This window comes from Symphalangus syndactylus, chromosome 14 (genome assembly GCF_028878055.3).
Source record: "Symphalangus syndactylus isolate Jambi chromosome 14, NHGRI_mSymSyn1-v2.1_pri, whole genome shotgun sequence".
Classification (NCBI taxonomy): Eukaryota; Metazoa; Chordata; class Mammalia; order Primates; family Hylobatidae; genus Symphalangus; species Symphalangus syndactylus.
In genome coordinates, this window is record NC_072436.2 from 95,251,263 (window position 1) to 95,269,388 (window position 18,126).

General features: G+C 42.0%; 1 protein-coding gene and 1 long non-coding RNA gene across 3 annotated transcripts in view; both read right to left on the minus strand.

Annotated features, from left to right (window-relative positions):
• Positions 1-18,126, minus strand: part of PRKCE (protein kinase C epsilon) — a 533,266-nt gene that overhangs the window by 490,884 nt on the left and 24,256 nt on the right. The gene's annotated exons all lie outside the window — the stretch shown is intronic.
• Positions 6,597-17,589, minus strand: LOC134732502 (uncharacterized). Its single transcript, XR_010115750.1, has 2 exons — positions 17,311-17,589; positions 6,597-15,970 (listed from the first exon to the last, which is right to left on the minus strand). It is a non-coding gene; the product is annotated as an uncharacterized lncRNA (long non-coding RNA).

Genomic DNA, 18,126 nt, shown 5'->3' on the forward strand with positions numbered 1-18,126 from the left:
CAAACCACTCAGGGGTGACAGTCCACCCCGACTGCCTTATTCTACCTCTCCTTAACCTCTTGCAATTTAGATTCTGCCCCAGTCACTTTGTGGTGAGAGTTTTCTTGAGACCAGCCTCTCAGACAGAACATCACCTGTCAGATCTGACAGCCTCCTCATTTTCCATTCTTTTCAGCTAGCTCAAGGCAGGACCCGCCCTGCTGGGTGACTGTCTCCTCTCGACCTTCCTCCCTGCCCTTCCGGCCTGCACCATCTCCTACCCATGCCTCGGGGCATTCCCCAAACCTGGGCCTTGCCCTGCTTCTCTTCTGTCCACTTTCTCTCCAGGTCACCTCAGCCACCCCCATGGTTCCAACCATCACACTGGCATTCTCACCTCCAGCCCTGGCCTCTCCTCCAGAATGCTAATCTCGAGTTTCTCACCTGGTGCTGGGCACCTACACTGGAGCTTTAATGATCTCAGATTCAACATCTTTACAAGCAAACTTATCTTCCTTTCAAGTTTACTCTCCGCCTGAACCCCCTATCTTGCCTAAAGTCTTCACCCTTCTCCCAATCGGCCCTTTCAGGAAGTCTGAGGGTCCCCTCTGACCTTCTCCCACCCACCCATCCATTGCCACCTCCCACCTACTTCACTCCCCTACCCGGCACTCCTCAGGATCTGTTCCTGACTTCTCATCCCACCACCACTTCCAAGTTCAGGTCTTCTGAGCCAACTTGGCCCCCTGTAGAATCTCTCGGTCAGCCTCAAGTCTCCAGTGTCCAATCCTTCCCTTACATCGTTACCAGAAGCATCTTCTTTCCCAGGCCAGACCAAAAGTGCATTCATGACATTGTTCCATGTTCAGCTTGAAACACTCTGCATGGCTCACTTCTCTACAACTAAAATTCCACTCATCCCTCAAGCCCACATGCCAGGGCAAACTCACCCACAGAGCCTTTAGAATGGACCAATTCTACATCATATGAGAGATGTGTGTTTAGTGTGGGGTGGAGCGGGGTGTGTGTGGGGGTGTGTGTGCATGGGTGGGTGTATGTGTGTGTGTCCTCCCTTGGACTCTTCAGCACAGTGCTTGGGCCCCTTGTAGCACTGATTGCATCATCTTTTCCATCAGTCTCCCTCACTGAATTGGAAGCATCTTGAGGACAAATGGTTTTATGGGTTGAATTGTGTCCCCTAAAAATATATGTAGAAGTCCTAACCCTCAGTACTGAAGAATGTGACCTGATTTGGAAATATGGCCATTGCAGAGTAATCAAGTTCAGATTAGGTCATTAGGGTGGGCCCTAATTCAGTGACTGTCCTTATAAGAAGAGGAGAAGACAGGGAGAGGAAAAGGGCCCTGTAAAGGCAGAGAAGGGAGCGGAGCGGTGCTAAGACAAGCCCAGGAGTGCCTGGGGCTACCAGAAGGTGAAAATGACAAGAAAAAACTCCCCGACATGTTTCAGAGGGAATGTGGCCCTGCCAACACCTTGATTTAGGACTTCTAGTTTCCAGAAGTAAGAGTAATAAATTTCTGTGCTTGTAATCCACCCAGTTTGTGGTGCTTTGTTATGGCAGTCCTGGGAAACTAAGACAGGTGGGAGGTGCATCTTATTACCTTTGTAGACTCCTCACTGTCCATAAAGTCCTTAAAACTCATTAACTTCTTGGTGAATTCATGAGCAAAAATGAACCATCCACACCAAGAAACTTTTTCCATGAGTGAAGTTTTTTAAAAAATAACCTCTGAGGCTTGACTGTTATTATTAACACTGAAACTATCATTTGCCTAAGACAGAACGACGGACACATAGTCAGTAGAACCTCAGAGCACTGTGTTGTGTCCAGACAAGGACAGAGATGGGCTGAGTTCTAAGCCACCTGTACTCTCTTCACCTGGCTTCCCATGCCTCATGGAAATGCTGGCAAAGCAGTTGGCTGGGCCTGCAGGTGTCCGCTACAGGAAAGAGTGCCGCCTCCATGCAAAGCTGTGACCTTGTACTCATTAGCACAGGGCTCTGTTCCACTGAGCTAATGACCTCAAATACCAAATACCAGCAGCAGAAATTAGATTCATTAAAGGGGGCATGAGGAGGGAAGGCTGATAAAAACTGTCTCTCTTCACACACGAAGTGAAGTAGAGTATAATGATAAGATGCCAATACTGATACTGATGCACTTTCAATTCAACAAAGCGGATGCCTGAACTGAAAGCCTTTTAGGAATGAATGGACTGGGGAGAACACTACTGAATGTGCCAGACAGTTAGTTCTTCTCTTTTCTGTTTCTTGCACAAATGCTAAAAACCAATATATTGAAGGCATTCCAGAAAAACCTTTGATGGACAGAGGGGAAACACTCTCTGAGCCTGCGTCACTCAGTCTGCTGGTGTCCACCAGCTTGGTGGCCATAAATAATTCTCATGAGTCACGGTGAAAATCCACAGTCTCTCTGGAGACACTGCAGACCAGCAACAGGTGCACCCAGCCTGTTCCTCTGAGGAAATCAAATCTGAGGGTGGCAAAATGACTATTCCTGCAACGGAAATGCAAACGGCTCATTCTTCCCTGCACAGATTGTAATGGAGAACCGCCCAGCCCACTGATGGACACAGCTCACTGGTTTCCAAAAGCCCCACTCTGGCCCGGTTACAGCTTTTAGAACTTTAGTCTTGAAACTTAATGCTCCCCATGTATGTAATTTTAAATAAATCTAATCCTAAGCCATAAGAGAAAGAAATCCAGCGAAGTTCAGGCTTTTCTCATGATGGCTATTTTGAAGCTTTTTGGTAAATATTAAACATAAAATTATTTCCAGAATAAATTTGCAGTGCCCCGACTTCGCTGGCACCCTAAGGTATGTGCTATATCTGCTTCAGAGTGAGCTAGCATGGCCCATGCCAAATTGTCCCTAAACTCTGGGAACTCTGGGAACACCTGGATGGTCTATGATTGCCTTTCCACTTGTGCCCCAGTCCAGCCCTAAAAAAGTACATTGGTCTCTTCACTTCAGATCGTTATACAGAGAGGGAAAATCACCCAAACCTTCTGCCCCCCAAATTCTACAACTCCATTACTTCCAGCTCCCACATGATATACACAGCCCTCTCTTTAAGAGGTTCATCGGTAACCCCAAGTGACTTTTTAACATTTAAACATGAAAAACCTCTTACATGTACATATTGCTTTAAAAGGCAGTGCAGTTTTTGTCTCCAATATGATTTAATCTTTTATCAGTGACCCAGTCACCAACAGGAACAACAGTTCTCACACGGGTAAAATTGACAATGCAAGAGGCCTGTCCCCACCGTGAATAAATGTGCTTCCTTCGCCCCCTGCCCCTGCTGACATATGGACCAGTGTTTTCAGCCCTTGCTTTGCACCATACATGTCAGTGGTCAGGGATCAAGAACAAATGGGCCTTTATAACCCAAGAGAAGCAGCACATGTGATTTGCAACAACTATTTTTTTTCTTACTCAGACATCTTTTTAACTTAGATGTTACAGTCAGAAATTTAGAGCTGCAGGGAACTGAAGAGAAGATTTATGAAATAAATGAAATATTTACCAAGATTCTAGTTCAACTAAGTATTGAACTATGGATTACTACACTGTAGAGTCTTTCAGAAGAAGAAAGCAGATCAATATGAGCCTATCATAACAATTTCCAAAATTGGTAAGTAACAAAAGCAAGAAGCAGGACAGTGTGCATGATGACTTTCCTGTTTGTTTCCAAAAGACATATGCATAAGTTTACAGAATGCACAGAATATTTCTGGAAGGATATCCAAGGAACTAGTCTCTAGAGAGGGAAGTGGGAGTCTGTGATAAGGGGAAGACAAGCATTTTTTTTTTTTTTTTTTGAGATGGAGTCTTGCTCTGTCACCCAGCTTGTCACACCAGTGCAGTGGTGTGACTTCTGCTCACTGCAACCTCCGCCTCCCAGGTTCAAGTGATTCTCCTGCCTCCACCTCCCAAGTAGCTGGGACTACAGTCACACACCACCATGCCTGGCTAATTTTTGTATTTTAAGTAGAAACGGGGTTTTACCATGTTGCCCAGGCTGGTCTCAAATGCCTGACCTCCCTCGGCCTCCCAAAGCACTGGAATTACAGAAGTGAGCCACCGCACCTGCCTGGAAAACAAACTTTTAAGCATTTACCTTTTCACTGTTTGAATGGCTTGCTATGTATATTTATTAAATTAAATCTTTTCTTAAATATTACAAATATATAAATATATAAAATGTATAAAAACAAAGGATAGATTACATTATCAATTTTTAACAAGGGGAGAGACTTTGAAACTGTCTAATATCTTCTTTTCATCAATAGGAAACAAGGTCTAGAGAATGGGATTGGGGGTCATGGGAGGCCGGACCCCTGGCCATTCAATTCAGTTCCGTTCTTTCTATTCTTCCACAGCACTTTCTGATTCATGATCATATTCTGGTTGCCCAAGGTTACCCGAAATCTGTTCCCCAGTTAAATGAGGCATCACTGCTCTTTCTCTCACTTATATGACATGCTTGCAACTCGGAGTCTGTAATCTACGTTTTTTTGTAAGTCAAATTCTATTCTGAATGTGCCACAAGAGCTGTGCTTAAGTCACTCCCTTCCTGTAAAGCAAATAAGTGATCCCTAACTTAATAGGCTTCTTTAACCCTGCTCTTCTTTTATGAGGTTTGCTTTAAACAAAGCACGCCCCATAGCACATTCATACCTACAACATTTTGTTCATTTTTCCTTGTGTTCTTATGTTCTGGCCACATTAGCTCTAATCTGATTTGAAACATGAGCTCCCTAAAGGCCAACATCAAGTCTCTTATGTTGTGGATGAGCAACCAATGATTTGTGCCTCATACAGGCAATTCAGAAGCTTACTGATAAGACAGTCTCTGGCTAATGCACATTGATCCAAGGACAAGGAGCATTTGCAGTAGGTGCAACTGATAAAATTATCATAACAAATAATTAGAAAGTGTATCCTTGCAACCCAGATAGGAAGCTTTATTTCAAATCCTGTTCTCTGTTCCTTATTTTTCTTGACTTACCAATGCAATAGCTGAAGTGTTACATAAGTAAGGGAGAGTCTAAATACTTGGTCTCTTTCAAGAAACCCACAAAAACAACAGAATCATTTGGTGGTTTAGGCATTCGCCATTAACAAAGCCCAGACTGATGCTCAATTCCTTATGCATAATATATTCATCCAAGTTAAATTCTTTTCATTTTGCTAAATTCTAGCCTCTGCAACTTATAAACTCACAGAATGGTTATTTTATTAGAGTTTGTTTTGGGATTAAGGGGGAAAAAAAGAAGAAAACCTAACACAGTATCTTTAAAATAATATTTTAAAGAAGAAAAGAGCTTACAACCAAAGTTTGAACATCCATGAATCTCAGCTTACCCTCTTCTGATATGTAACCCTTTCTAGACAGTTAGCAGCCATGACATCTTACACTAGGGAATTCTTAATTTTTTTAATACTAAAAGAATTTACCTGCCCAGACATTAATTAATTGAAAATATTTCCTTCTGGCCTCCAACTGCTCAGGGACCTCTCTTAGCAATTTCCTCACCTATAATTATGCTGATGGACTGTGTAACAGGTGGCATCATTATCTGAGTCAAATTAATGTTGGTGTGAATGTAATGTTGTCAAATATAAGGGATTCTTATTTGCTGGGCGTCAAGAAAATGGCCCTAGAGAAACTTCTCCCTGGAGACACTGCCAGAGGGCCAGAGCTAGATTCCTAGTGAGGAGGAGCACATCTTCTGGGTGCTAACGCTCCAACTCTGAGGACCCCATACCATAAAGGCCACCAGCCACTACCATCACACTGGTCTCCAACGTGCTTCCAAACAGAGCACAAAAGCAAGCGAGAACCTAGTACCTGGGCTCTCTCTGCCCTGGCATTACAAAGCACAGTGCAACTACCTTATAATTAGGACTCTCCCTTTTTCTGAAATATTGGAATAATGTTCTAAATTTAGAGAATACCTTTCTTCTTTCTAGCAGCCTAGCTTGTTTCTGAGGTGCTCCCATACCAGCCATTTCAAGTGTCAGGAAACTCGAATCCCTATTGCCACCTTACAGATGAGCAAAATGAAACATAGAGTAATGAAAGACATTTAGATGTTGTAAGAAATATTCTCAAATATATCTTCACACATAAATATTTCTGTGTGATAACATTTCTGGAAGTGGAATTACTGAGTTCATAGGTATGTGCATTTTTGGATAAAGATTATCAGAACACCCACTGTGGAAGTTATTCCAATTTATGTTCCCATTATGCATGGATGTCTGGTTCCCTCCACCTTCAACAATAAATGTTTTATGTTTATCATTCTAACAGTTAATAAAAATGGTAACCTATTGTAAGTTGGGTATCTTTCTGTATATTTAAGAGTCATCTGTATTTCTTTTTTCTGTCAATTGTCTGTTTATATCTTTATTCCATTTTTCATTATGTTATTGATCTTTTCTTACTAATTTATTAGAGCACTTTATAAATTAAGGATATTAGTCCTTTGGTTTTTATGTGTGATTTTCAATTCATTGTTTGTCTTTTGACTTTGTTTATGTTAGTCCATGAAGCTTTCAGGACTGTTTTGTTTTTGGAAATTTAATATATCAATCTCTCTCTTTTTGATTTCCGTGGTTCGTGTTATACCTAGGAAGACTGTACCACCACAAGATTTTTTAAATTTCTCCCTTTTCTTCTATTGCTTTTAATATTTAAATATTTGATTCATCTGGCATTTATGCTGGCAGAAGAAACTAGGTATAGATCCAATTTTTGTTTTTCCAGAAGGCCACCCAGTTGTCCCAAACTATTGAATAATCTACCATTCTTCAGTGATACAAAATGCCACCAAAGACAAATTTTCAGTCTGTATTGGTGTCTAGCTCTGGACGCCAATTTTCCATTTCTATTCTGTACTACTGATTTCTCAGTCTACACAGTATCAATTCTATACTACTTAAATATAGTTTAAATATATTAAACTATATTCAGTATATTAATATACTATACATCTACTAATATACTAGTATATTTAAATATATTAAACTATATTTAGTACATTAAATATAGTTTAAACCATAATATGATTTAAAATATGCAATATCTGGCAGAGCTAGTTCTTTATTATTCTCACTTATCCTGACTATGAATGAAGCATTTGCTTCCATTCTGTTTTCTACCTTGTTGTTTTTCTCTAAGGCTATTTTTGTATATTAATTCTATGTCAAGCCACCGCACTGTATTACCTTATTGTTTGTAATAAATAGCATATTGTGTAGCATATAAGCATATCATATGCACATGATAAGTCAATTTCTCTCTTTCTGCATGTATACCTTTTTCTATTTTGTCCAAGTGCATCAGCTGGTGCCCACAGAAAAATGGTGAATAAAGGCAGTAGTAGTAGACCTCCTTATCTTGTTGGCAGCATGACCCCCTAAAGCCCCATGTAATCCTGTTGGCTCTGTATTCTGCAAACCCTTACGGAAGAAGACAAAGGAAGACAATTAAATTGCTGATTTCAGCTCTGGGATTTAGTTGAAACAGAATAGAAGCAGGAAAATTATAAAGAAGGAAAAGTTTTTCTCTAGGCCTCTCCAACTACATTTACCCCGCTAAAGCCCTCTGGGTTTCTGCTTGCATACTCCTTCCCTTTAAAACTTGCCAGGCTTCATAGGATCAGCTGTGTGTTTTATACAGGACACATACAAGATAAGGTACTAAGATCCCACTCTAAGAACTTCCATATGTGATTCTCTATATGATTGATGCAAAATCTCCTGTACTTAAATTTTAAAATAATAATAATAACCCAAACCTGCTAAGCTATCATTTGTCTATTGGGCCTACTGAGTAGTCAGGGTTCTATCCGTGGACAGGCAGTGACTAAACTGCCAGAGCAGGATCTTCGTAAGTTCTATTCAGGCATACCTGTCACAGCAGAGTGCTCTAGTCTATAGTGTGCAGACTGTCACCAGGCTCATCCAAATACCACCCAGTCCACGAAAGCCTGAGTCACATTCTACCCCCTTAAAAGCTGTCCTATACCACTGCCCCCCGTACCTGGGGAAAGACTGCTAGTTGCCTACAGTCAAGAGACTACGGGCACATACCACGATGCCTGGCTAATTTTTGTATTTTTTTGGAGCCGGGGTCTCATCATTTCACTCAGGCTTGTCTCAAACTGCTGACCTCAAGCAATCAGCCCACCTCGGCCTCCGAAAGTGCTGGGATTACAGTTGTGAGCCACTGCACTTGGCCTGTTTTGTTAACTTCCCTGACACTCCCTCCTGGCACGATAGTAATTACGTAAATAACAGCAGTTGAATCTCTTCTGCTTTCAGGAAATGTATGTTTAGTGAGTAGCTAGAAGTAAAGACAAATCATAGAATTAAAATATGGGTATTCATGCAGATGGGCAAATCTTGTATCTTGTAAAAAGAAATTACTGTAATCCACAGTGACTATAAGAAGCTATTTAAACAACAGAGTATCTTAGTACCAGGTACAGAGAAAGTTTTCAACAAACTATTGATCAACTTAATAATAATATTTCTCATTTTCATCAGAGAACTGATCTTCCTTTACTTTTCCATGCAGATAGAACGTTAGCTCTTCCCTTCAGCCAAATCTTGGTTATCCAGGAGTCAATGGCCAGCGTTTAGGTTTCAAGTGCCCTTTTCTTCTCGTCTTGGTTCAGCACCTTCCTGATCTTTTGGCCAATTTTCAGACCACAAAGTGAAAGAAGGGCCATGAGGAAAAAGCCAGGAACAGACTCTCTAGCCAGTGCCAAAGCCGGGGCGGGTGTTGTTTCTCCCTCTGGATCTAGCTCTTCCTCACCTGGGAGTCTACCTTCTGTTTCCTCTGTCTGGTGCACACTGCCAGCCCCCTGCCAGCCACACAGATCCTATTTGCAAATTACAAATGGGGTTGACTGGGGACACACAAGTCCCATGCATTCCTTCCGTGGATGTGCACACTGCCCCTTACACATATCATAAAAAGCACTGCCACCTCTGGCTGACCCAGCCCCAAGTCTGGGTGCCCATTTGGCAAAAGAAATGAAAATCGAGGTGCAGTCCCAACTTGCCCCTTGACTAGGCATGCAGGAAACCAGAAAGAGCAACTCAGCTTAGCCCTGTGGGTCACATGCCACTAGGGGGTTGTAAAATCAATGTTGTAGGTCCAACCAACATTTTTTTAAGTAAAATAATAGGTTATTAACATAGATCAAATGCCTCTCAATGTAGTGAGGGTAAGTGCTGTTCCACTGCTCCTTAGGGTACATGCTATGCCACAAGGCAGAATATATTTCCTATAGCGAGTCTAGGTCAGATATCTGAAAACCCAGCCTTAGGCTTGACTGTGGTGTTCATGTGAGCACAGATGAAATAGGCCTGATCCTCCCCAGCATCATTTCAGAATCATGCTTGCCTATCCCCCCATCTCCCCATGGTTTCTTCGCCAGGAGCCAAGGCCTTCTGGTCAATCAAAGAGGTCTAGATTCAAAATACAAATTTCCTGAAAAAGAGAACCCACTGCCTTATATTCACACTGGGCTCTAAATGGCCAACTTCAGAAGCTCCTGGGAGCAGGTTTCAATGAGGTAGAGAGACACCATCACCTCTCTGAATGGAGAGGGGAAGAATAAAGAGACCCCCCTTGACTTGACAAGTTTTCCCACCTCTGGCATAATTTCTCACTCCCTCCTACCTGCAAACACCAAGCCAGCTGTGGCCTGAAGTTGTTTATGGTGTTCAGTGGCAAGGAAGACTAACAATCCCTGGGTTGATGGTGAATTTAGCTTCCCACATTATTTCTGTCCCCCACCACAAGAAATGATTGAGAATTGGCTGCAAACTTAGCTGCCTATCAATGGAAAATATATATCTAGCCATCTAGCCAAGAGATGCAGAAACAGGAGCATCTACCACCAAATGCAGACACTGGATTCCGGTGGAGTATAGCTGGGAGGACAGAGCACACAAGACTGCCTGGGACCGTTTATCTTGTTATATTTTATTCTTTCGTCATCAGTATACAGTTCCAGCTCTAATGACTTGTTCAAGGTAAGATGATGTCTTCTGGACTTGCCATAAATACTGCTCCCACAAAGCATTTCCCTGGCTCCCATGCAGCAGTCAGACTTCATTCCATCCCATCCCATCTCTCATTCTTTCCAACTAGAAGCAAAGGTACTTGAGAGCAAAATCCTTCAGCATCCTCTCCCTGCTGTCCTAAGCCCACAGTTGGGTCTAGAACTACCTGGCACCTTACTCCTCAGAGTATTACTTTTCTTATCTCATTTCCTCACTATTTCTGAGAAGGGCAAGACCTGCCAAGGAGACTGGGCCTGAAAATAGTTCTGCTCCTATGACGATTCCAAAGAAAGATGTCTCACATTTCCTAATGCCACTTGGCTGACTGCTTGAGGGGAAAAAATTGTCACAGTCTATGGGGGTGCTAATTGGCATCAATTAAAACTCAGCTAGCCTGCCCTGGCACTGAATTACCTGCAGGACTTGCTCAGTCCTCGTGAAAATCAAAGGGAAATCCAGAGACAAAGAGATTCTGCGGTGATAGGAATATCAACTTACTTTCCCCACTGAACCTTTCAACCAACCCTTGGCTAGCCAGTGTCCTTTCATTCAGGAAGTAAAATCTCTGCTGGATTTGTCAAGAGGATAAAATGCTCAAAGTTACTAAGGCCATTACAAACTATTCCCCCATTAAAAAATAAATAAAAGATGTACAATATTCTTTTTTTGTAAAGAGCATTGAGGTGACTTTACAACTACATACACATAGCCTTCAATAAACAGGTTTTATTTCATGCCTACTATATGTCAAGAACACCTCAATTTACCATGGCAGAAAACTAGAATCTTGGCTGGGTGTGGCAGCTCACACCTATAATCTCAACACTTTGGGAGGCCCAGGTGGGTGAATCACCTAAGGTCAGGAGCTGAAACATGATGAAACCCCATTTCTACTAAAAATACCAAAAATAGCCAGGCTTGGTGGCACATGCCTGTAATCCCAGCTACTTGCGAGGCTGAGGCAGGAGAATTGCTTGAATGCAGGAGGTGGAGGTTGCAGTGAGTGGACATCGCGCCATGGCACTCCAGCCTGGCAACAAGAGTGAAATTCCATCTCAAAAAGAAAATTATCCAGGCAAGGTGATGTGTGTCTGTAATCCCAGTTACTTGGGAGGCTGAGGCACAAGAGTCACTTGAACCCAGGAGGCGGAGGTTGGAGTGAGCCAAGATCGTGCCACTGCACTCCAGCCTGGTCAACAGAGCAAGACTCTGTCTCAAAAAAAAACAAAAACAAAAACAAAAACAAAACAAAAACAAAAACAGAAACCAAAAAAACACTAGAATCTCAAAGTTATCTGGGAACCAAATTATCCCCTTACCACCAGTGTGTTATTTCAAAAGTTCCCACCTCGTCCTCTCAGATAGGCACCCTCTGTAAAATCAGTGCTCATCAAACATCATTTTGAAAAAGAAAATGAGTAAGAAATCATGTTATCTGTAAAAAAAATGAGTTAGAAATCATGTTATCTGAAAAAAAGAATAAGGAATCATGTTATGAAGTTCAAACTTATCAAATTCTACACTTTAAATATGGGCAGTTTGTATGTCAGAGATGTCTCAGTAAAGCTGTTTGTAAAAAATTTAATAAGTTCATTTATGATTGTTTGGATAAACAATACTTATATTTTAATAAGCTTAAACACTACCATTTCATAATTAAAATAAAAATCAAATTTACTGCCCATAAAGAGCACTGGTGAAGAATTTGAATGGCGAGGAGAACCCTGAGTCTGCACCACTGGGGCGGTGCGGCTGGGGAGGAGAAACAAATGCATGCAAAGGTTACTAATAACCCAAGACAGGATGTAATAAGTGCCAAATGAGTGACTCAGACAATACATGTCAGAGGAGTAGTGACTGCTGACCATGCACTTAGCGAGCACCAAGCCAGGCTGCTGCTTTAATACAGGGCATGCGTGCCTCTCACAGTCCTTGGGGTTTGGATTCCCACAGGCATTGTCTATTTGTGCCCATGCGTGGGGAATGGCAGTTGCATTACCAAGAAATAGCCCCAGCTCTAGTCTCTCTGATCTCATCCACAGGCCCAGGTAGGGATAATCAGCAGAGCCAGATGAATTTCAGGAATATAATTTCAGATGAAACGGATCAAGGAGTCAAGTGGGACATTAATCACAGGTGGAAGCACCAAAACCAAAACAATTTTGGCTGGCCTCTACTTACGTGCATCATAAACGCCTACCTGGGTACCCTGAAATGTTTTTCATGACTCAGTTTACAAATAGACATAATGGGACCATTATCCAAATGGCGATTTTAAAATCACCTGGTTAAAATTTAGGATAATTACATTGCCCTAGACACTCAATCACAATTACTTCCCACCAGGAGGCTAATTATATTAAGAAAATGCTATGTCTTTTTTTTTTTTTTTTTTTTTTTTGAGACGGAGTCTTGCCTCTGCCACCCAGGCTGGAGTGCAGTGGGGTGATCTCGGCTCACTGCAACCTCTGCCTCCTGGGTTCAAGCCATTCTCCTGCCTCAGCCTCCCGAGGAACTGGGATTACAGGTGCATGCTACCACACCCAGCTAATTTTTGTATTTTTAGTAGAGACGGGGTTTTAGCATCTTGGCCAGGCTGGTCTTGAACTCCTTATCTCGTGATCCACCCACCTTGGCCTCCCAAAGTGCTGGGATTATGGGCGTGCGCCACCTCACTCAGCCCGAAAATGCTGTCTTTAAATGACATGTATAGATTATAATACATAAGTTACTAGAGTTTTAAATCTCTAACCTGTAACACAGGGTCTGGTGGCCTGGAACACAGTAGGTAGTCAATAAATGTTGAATGAAGAACAAATATCCTGTATAAGAACTTCAGGGTACCTAAGACAACTCTCTAATTGTTTTACATGTGTTCATCTGGTTTTTGTTAAAAGCATGTTGAGACAAACCATATGTTCTTATTTATCTTCACAAGTTGAAAGGTATAGGCTATTGGAAAGACTCTATAATACGTGCATTTGTTAAAAAGGCTTTTCTGCTCTCTTAAAGACCATTTAACAGCAAGACATCTTGGCCATATATGTATGTATATATCTGAGAGTGTATGAGTTTTAGCCTACTGGCAGAAGTCGGCTGGGCTTTATCAAGTCTGTTGTTATCTTACTTTCCCCGTTTGGTTCACCATGTCCCAAGCATGTAAACAGTCCAACTTTAAAGTTTAACCCTGGGCACCATAAAACTAACAGTTAAAGAAACAAGTTTGCACCTAAACGGCCAGAATAAGCATCCCCACCACAGGTTAGCGAATATTTGGGTTATCAGGAGTGTAATTCTCTGTTTCCATTCTCACACCCTGCAGAGGGGAAAGAAGGGGGCACACAGAGTGGTAGTATGCTTATTCCATCCAATCAGCACTAACAAACTAACATCTCCTAACTTGGCAAGAACCAGTCTTGCTGCTAGACCTCCTAAGATTGCTGGTGTCCACCACTAAAATCCAACCAAGTTATTAACCTCTGGAGGTTTATAACACCAATACCAAACCATCGTTTCATTATTTGTCTAACGACATCTATTGTTTCTAGAATAGCCAGCCCTGGTCTGTGAATGGTAGCCTCAAATCTGTACCCTCACCCTTTATCCCAATAAACCTGTTCATCTCTGAATGTTTCTCTTTGCCTCTCTTGTTTAATAGTTATCATCTCCCTCAAATGCTCTGCTAATACAGAAACATGCTAAATCTCTTCCCAGATCTAACAGAATGAAATAAAAGTACAGAGACAGGGCAGAGCCTAGGTTTAGAAGAGAGACTTCTCATGCCCTTTGCTCTACAAGGACTTCACCTTCATGTTGCACGGTCCTTTGGGCAGGCCCGGAAGAGCCAAGGTGAACCAGTCCTCTCCACCCTAGCTGGAGGGAACACAGAAGAAGGAAGGCAAAGTGCCTACAGAGGTCAATCAACACCCCCACAGCAGGGCCCCACATACATCCACAGACTACAGGCTCCCTGTTCTTAGTGGTCATCAGCTCCCCATATCCCCTCTTCTTGTAAGTGTTCCACATGCACCCACTCTGTGCATTATCCCGATCCACCCCATCATTCAAGTTCTACTGCTACTGAAAAGGCTTCATGACTATTACAACCTGTACACCCATGAGCTTGACCTCCTTAGATCCACAGTACTTCCTGTCCATATTGTCTACTTGGCACTTATAACAAACAGACTTAGGTTTTAATATATGTAGACTTTATTTTCCCCGTTAGATTGCAAACTGAGGGCAGAATTATTTTCCTTAGCCCAGTACCACCTTTCACAGAGTATATATGCTATAAAAATTTGTGAATTGGTGTGGAATAAAGTGAAGTAAGACACATTGCTTTCTCCGGTATAGCTCTTAGAGGGAAAAATCTCAATCTTAGTGGAAATAATTAGGCTTCCAATACTGTATATTCTTTTGAGTATATGTGTGCCTGTAGTTTCGTGTTTACAGCAAAGTACTATGCATGAAGTCCTGGGGCAGATTCTATTGCAGCCACACTGCCATTCTGCTGCTTGCATATTTATGAAAAATTATCCTTTCAGGATGAAATTTTCCATGACTGGCTTCGGATCCAAAAGAAGGGTGTTTCTCTCTCTTTTTTATTCTTTTGGAAAATTTGAACAATATCCAGTCAGCCATGTAGAAGTTGGGCATTAGTGAAAAAAACAATGGCATGTTTTGTCTTTCAAAATCAATGTAAGCCTTTCTTTTGCGTGACCAATTAAAAAACAACTAACTTCAAAATGAGAAACTTTCCACTCGTCTAGGCCTTGCCAAGGATGAACCTGGGTGATAGTAGAAGATAATGGAATGGAAACAGAACACAAACAAAATGAATATGTATCTCTTCATTATACTTGCTTTAAGTTTCACAAATTCCCAAAGTCGTGTGCCTCTTCCCATGACTTCTAAAATTGAAAAATGTACTGTATTTATGAAGTCAGGGTCCATTGAGGCTGAGCTAAAGCTCGGAGAAATGAAAAAAAAAATCCAGATAATTACATGATAAACTTCTGGACAGTAAATAATTTATTTATCTTGAAAGAAAGGTTCCCTCCAAATTTTTCTCAAAATAGAGTCATTTGCCTTCTAACCTCTTATCTATAAAATGTCCTCACGTGATATTAGTTTTAATACACTGAATCATGCGTGCATGTTCATTCTATGCCCTTACGACTGAAAAAAAGTTCGGAAATGACTGGTTACCTTAACTAGCAAAAGCATTTTTAGTTTGCCAATAGCAGTTGCAAAACATTTGCAATCTGCAGAAGACAACATTGGAGAAATTTTTTAAACCTGATCCCTCACTAATGTTACCAAAATTATATATCACAACCAGTAACAAATGCCAAAACAAAATTTAAAATCTTAACTTTGGTTTCTTTTATTCTTTTAATTAAATAAAAGACATTTTAAGAATAGTTTACATTATATAAAAACAGCATCAGACATCCTGAATGTATTTGAAATGGGTAGAACATTAAAGGTTCAAAACAGAAAACCCAAAATTTCAATATGCAATATGTATTCACATACGCACACAACCAGCTCTCAAGAAAACCAAAAAGAAATTGGTGAGAAAGGCAGAGAAACCAAGTGAGTATAAATTCCCTTGTGACCACAAAGATTTCCCCCTGGCTCAGTGTAGAACCACCAACTTCTTCGATTGGGTTCTAAAAGGTTCCTCAGCTCCATGTAAAATCAAGTTGATATTTACATCACAGTGGCAGAGAAAAGGGCAGGGAAAGCTACTGATGTGCTCCTACCAGTTCCCACTACCTCTTCAGACCTTCCGTGGTGTCCTGGCCTTTCTATTGTCCTTGTCACTGCCCACCTGAAGCGGTTGTGTCTCTGAAACAGAATTTTCCACAGCGATCTAAAGCAATTGCCTTTTAAGCCAGAGCCCACCCAGCAAATAACACCCGACCACAAGCCAGAGTATCTTTATCAGGCTAAATACCTAAAGCAGTTTCCTAATGTTCTAATCCATGTCTAGTCCATCCCACAGGGTGATACAGTTTGAATCTGACCAGGTTATTTCTCTGCTTAAAAAACCTTCACAGGCTCCTCCATCTCCCTCAGAATAAAGCCCAAATTCAAGAGTTGCTATTCACCTAAAGTGGCCTCTTGTGATTCCAGGGTTAAATCGGAAAGAAGGAAGGAAGCAGGGAGAGAGGAGCAGAGGGAGGAAGATAGATGGCAGCTGACAAAAAACAGCTTACTTGTCCCCATGCCTCCAACCTACTCCCACCCCCCACAGCACTTCGTAGCAGTCACATTAAACTGTTTCCAGTTTCTCCTTTCAGGTCTCTGCTGAAATGTCACCTTCTCCCAAAAGCCTTCCCCAATTCCCCATGTCTAGTTTGGGGCTCTTTTTGGTACTCTGGTGGCATACATCACAGGGCTTTATGAATTATGTCATAATTGCCTGTTTGAGTATCTGTCCCCCAATTGGAGAATGAGCCCTCTGAGATTAGGGTCCCTATCTAGGCATGTTCCTGGTTATATCCCAAGACCTAGCTTGATGGCAGGGGCTCCCTAATGATTTATTGAATGAATGATCTAGAAACTATGAAGAAAAGAGGAAAGGATGGAGACACTTGATACCTCCTTCCTTCCCCAACCAGCAGTGACTGACCACAAAAGGATGGGCCTGCATGGCCTTTACTCGCTCCCTCCTTAGAACCTGAGCTGAGCCTTCTATTACTCTCTTCATTATCACAACCTTTCATCGCAATGGGGCAATATGTGTGTCCAGTCAAGAATGCAACAGGCAATGGTGTTTGTACGGACTGGGCCACTTCCTTGTATGGATCAGAGTTTATATCCCAATAGAACCATCTTCCTCTCTATCCATACTCTAGTCTTATAAACTTAGTTTTCCTGTTAATGCAAAAATATAATCCTTATTGACGTCATTCTGACCTGCATGTATTAAGAGAGGAAAAGGCTCTGTATCCTTTAAGAAATTATTAAAATGTTTTAAATTGTTTTGTTGCACTGGTTTCAGTTTAAAAGATCTCTTTTGTACAGCAACACTTCAATCACTAGAATACTTGCATTATGAGGCAAATAGTTACAAGAAACAGGCTGCTGGGGGAACAAGCATAGGTGAGCAACGGAAGGTCAACAGAGCCAAACATGCGGCAGAGAAGCAACAGAGGGTTCCATCTTGAGACTGGGAAACTTACCACTGATAATGACCATGTAATGACACCCCCAGTGAAGCTATCCTGAGGATCCCTGTACTTCACAAGGTGAAGAAAATCCCGTCACTCCAATGGTAAACAACTTCTCAAAACAAACAAACAAAAAATCAAGTCAAGCACTGGTGTCTACTGGGCCATGATTTTACAGCCAATGTAGAAAACATTGTAGGAGCTACTGCCAGGTACTGGTGCTGCTTGAATAAAAGCCTGGAGTGGAGGCAGCAACTGTTGAGAAAAGGCAGTAAAATGCTGAGACGCTTCCACAGCTAAAGTTCACCCCTCCCCACCCACCCATCCTGCCAGCTGGAGGCTTCCTGGTGGAAGGCCGCCTCTCACCAAGGTCGGGCCCATCTGTGAGCTGAGGGCCAGCTCCCCGGAGACCCCTGGGAATTCCGAGCAGTGCCAGATGAGAGAGCAGAGGCCTGAACTCTTCTGGCATGACCTTGGGCCCAGTACCTCCCCGCCTCCCCTCCTCCCACCTACGGTGATTAAAGATAACCCAGCCAAGCAGCCTGGCACGTTGAAAAGGAGCAGGGCTGGAGGGAAATGAGGAGGACCAAACCGGGAAATGCACCACTGAATTTCCTCAAACCACATGGACCTTAAAACTCGTCAGACCGGTTTAAAATTAGCCAATACCCAGGAGAATAATTCATTAAATGCAACTGTTATGATTCATTTAGAATTCACTCCAATTCTGAAATGATAAATGACAGTGCATTTATGTATAAATGACAGTGTATTCATCTCCCCAAAGCTGGTCACAAGTGCCCTCACTGCTCTGGAGTAAAACATGGG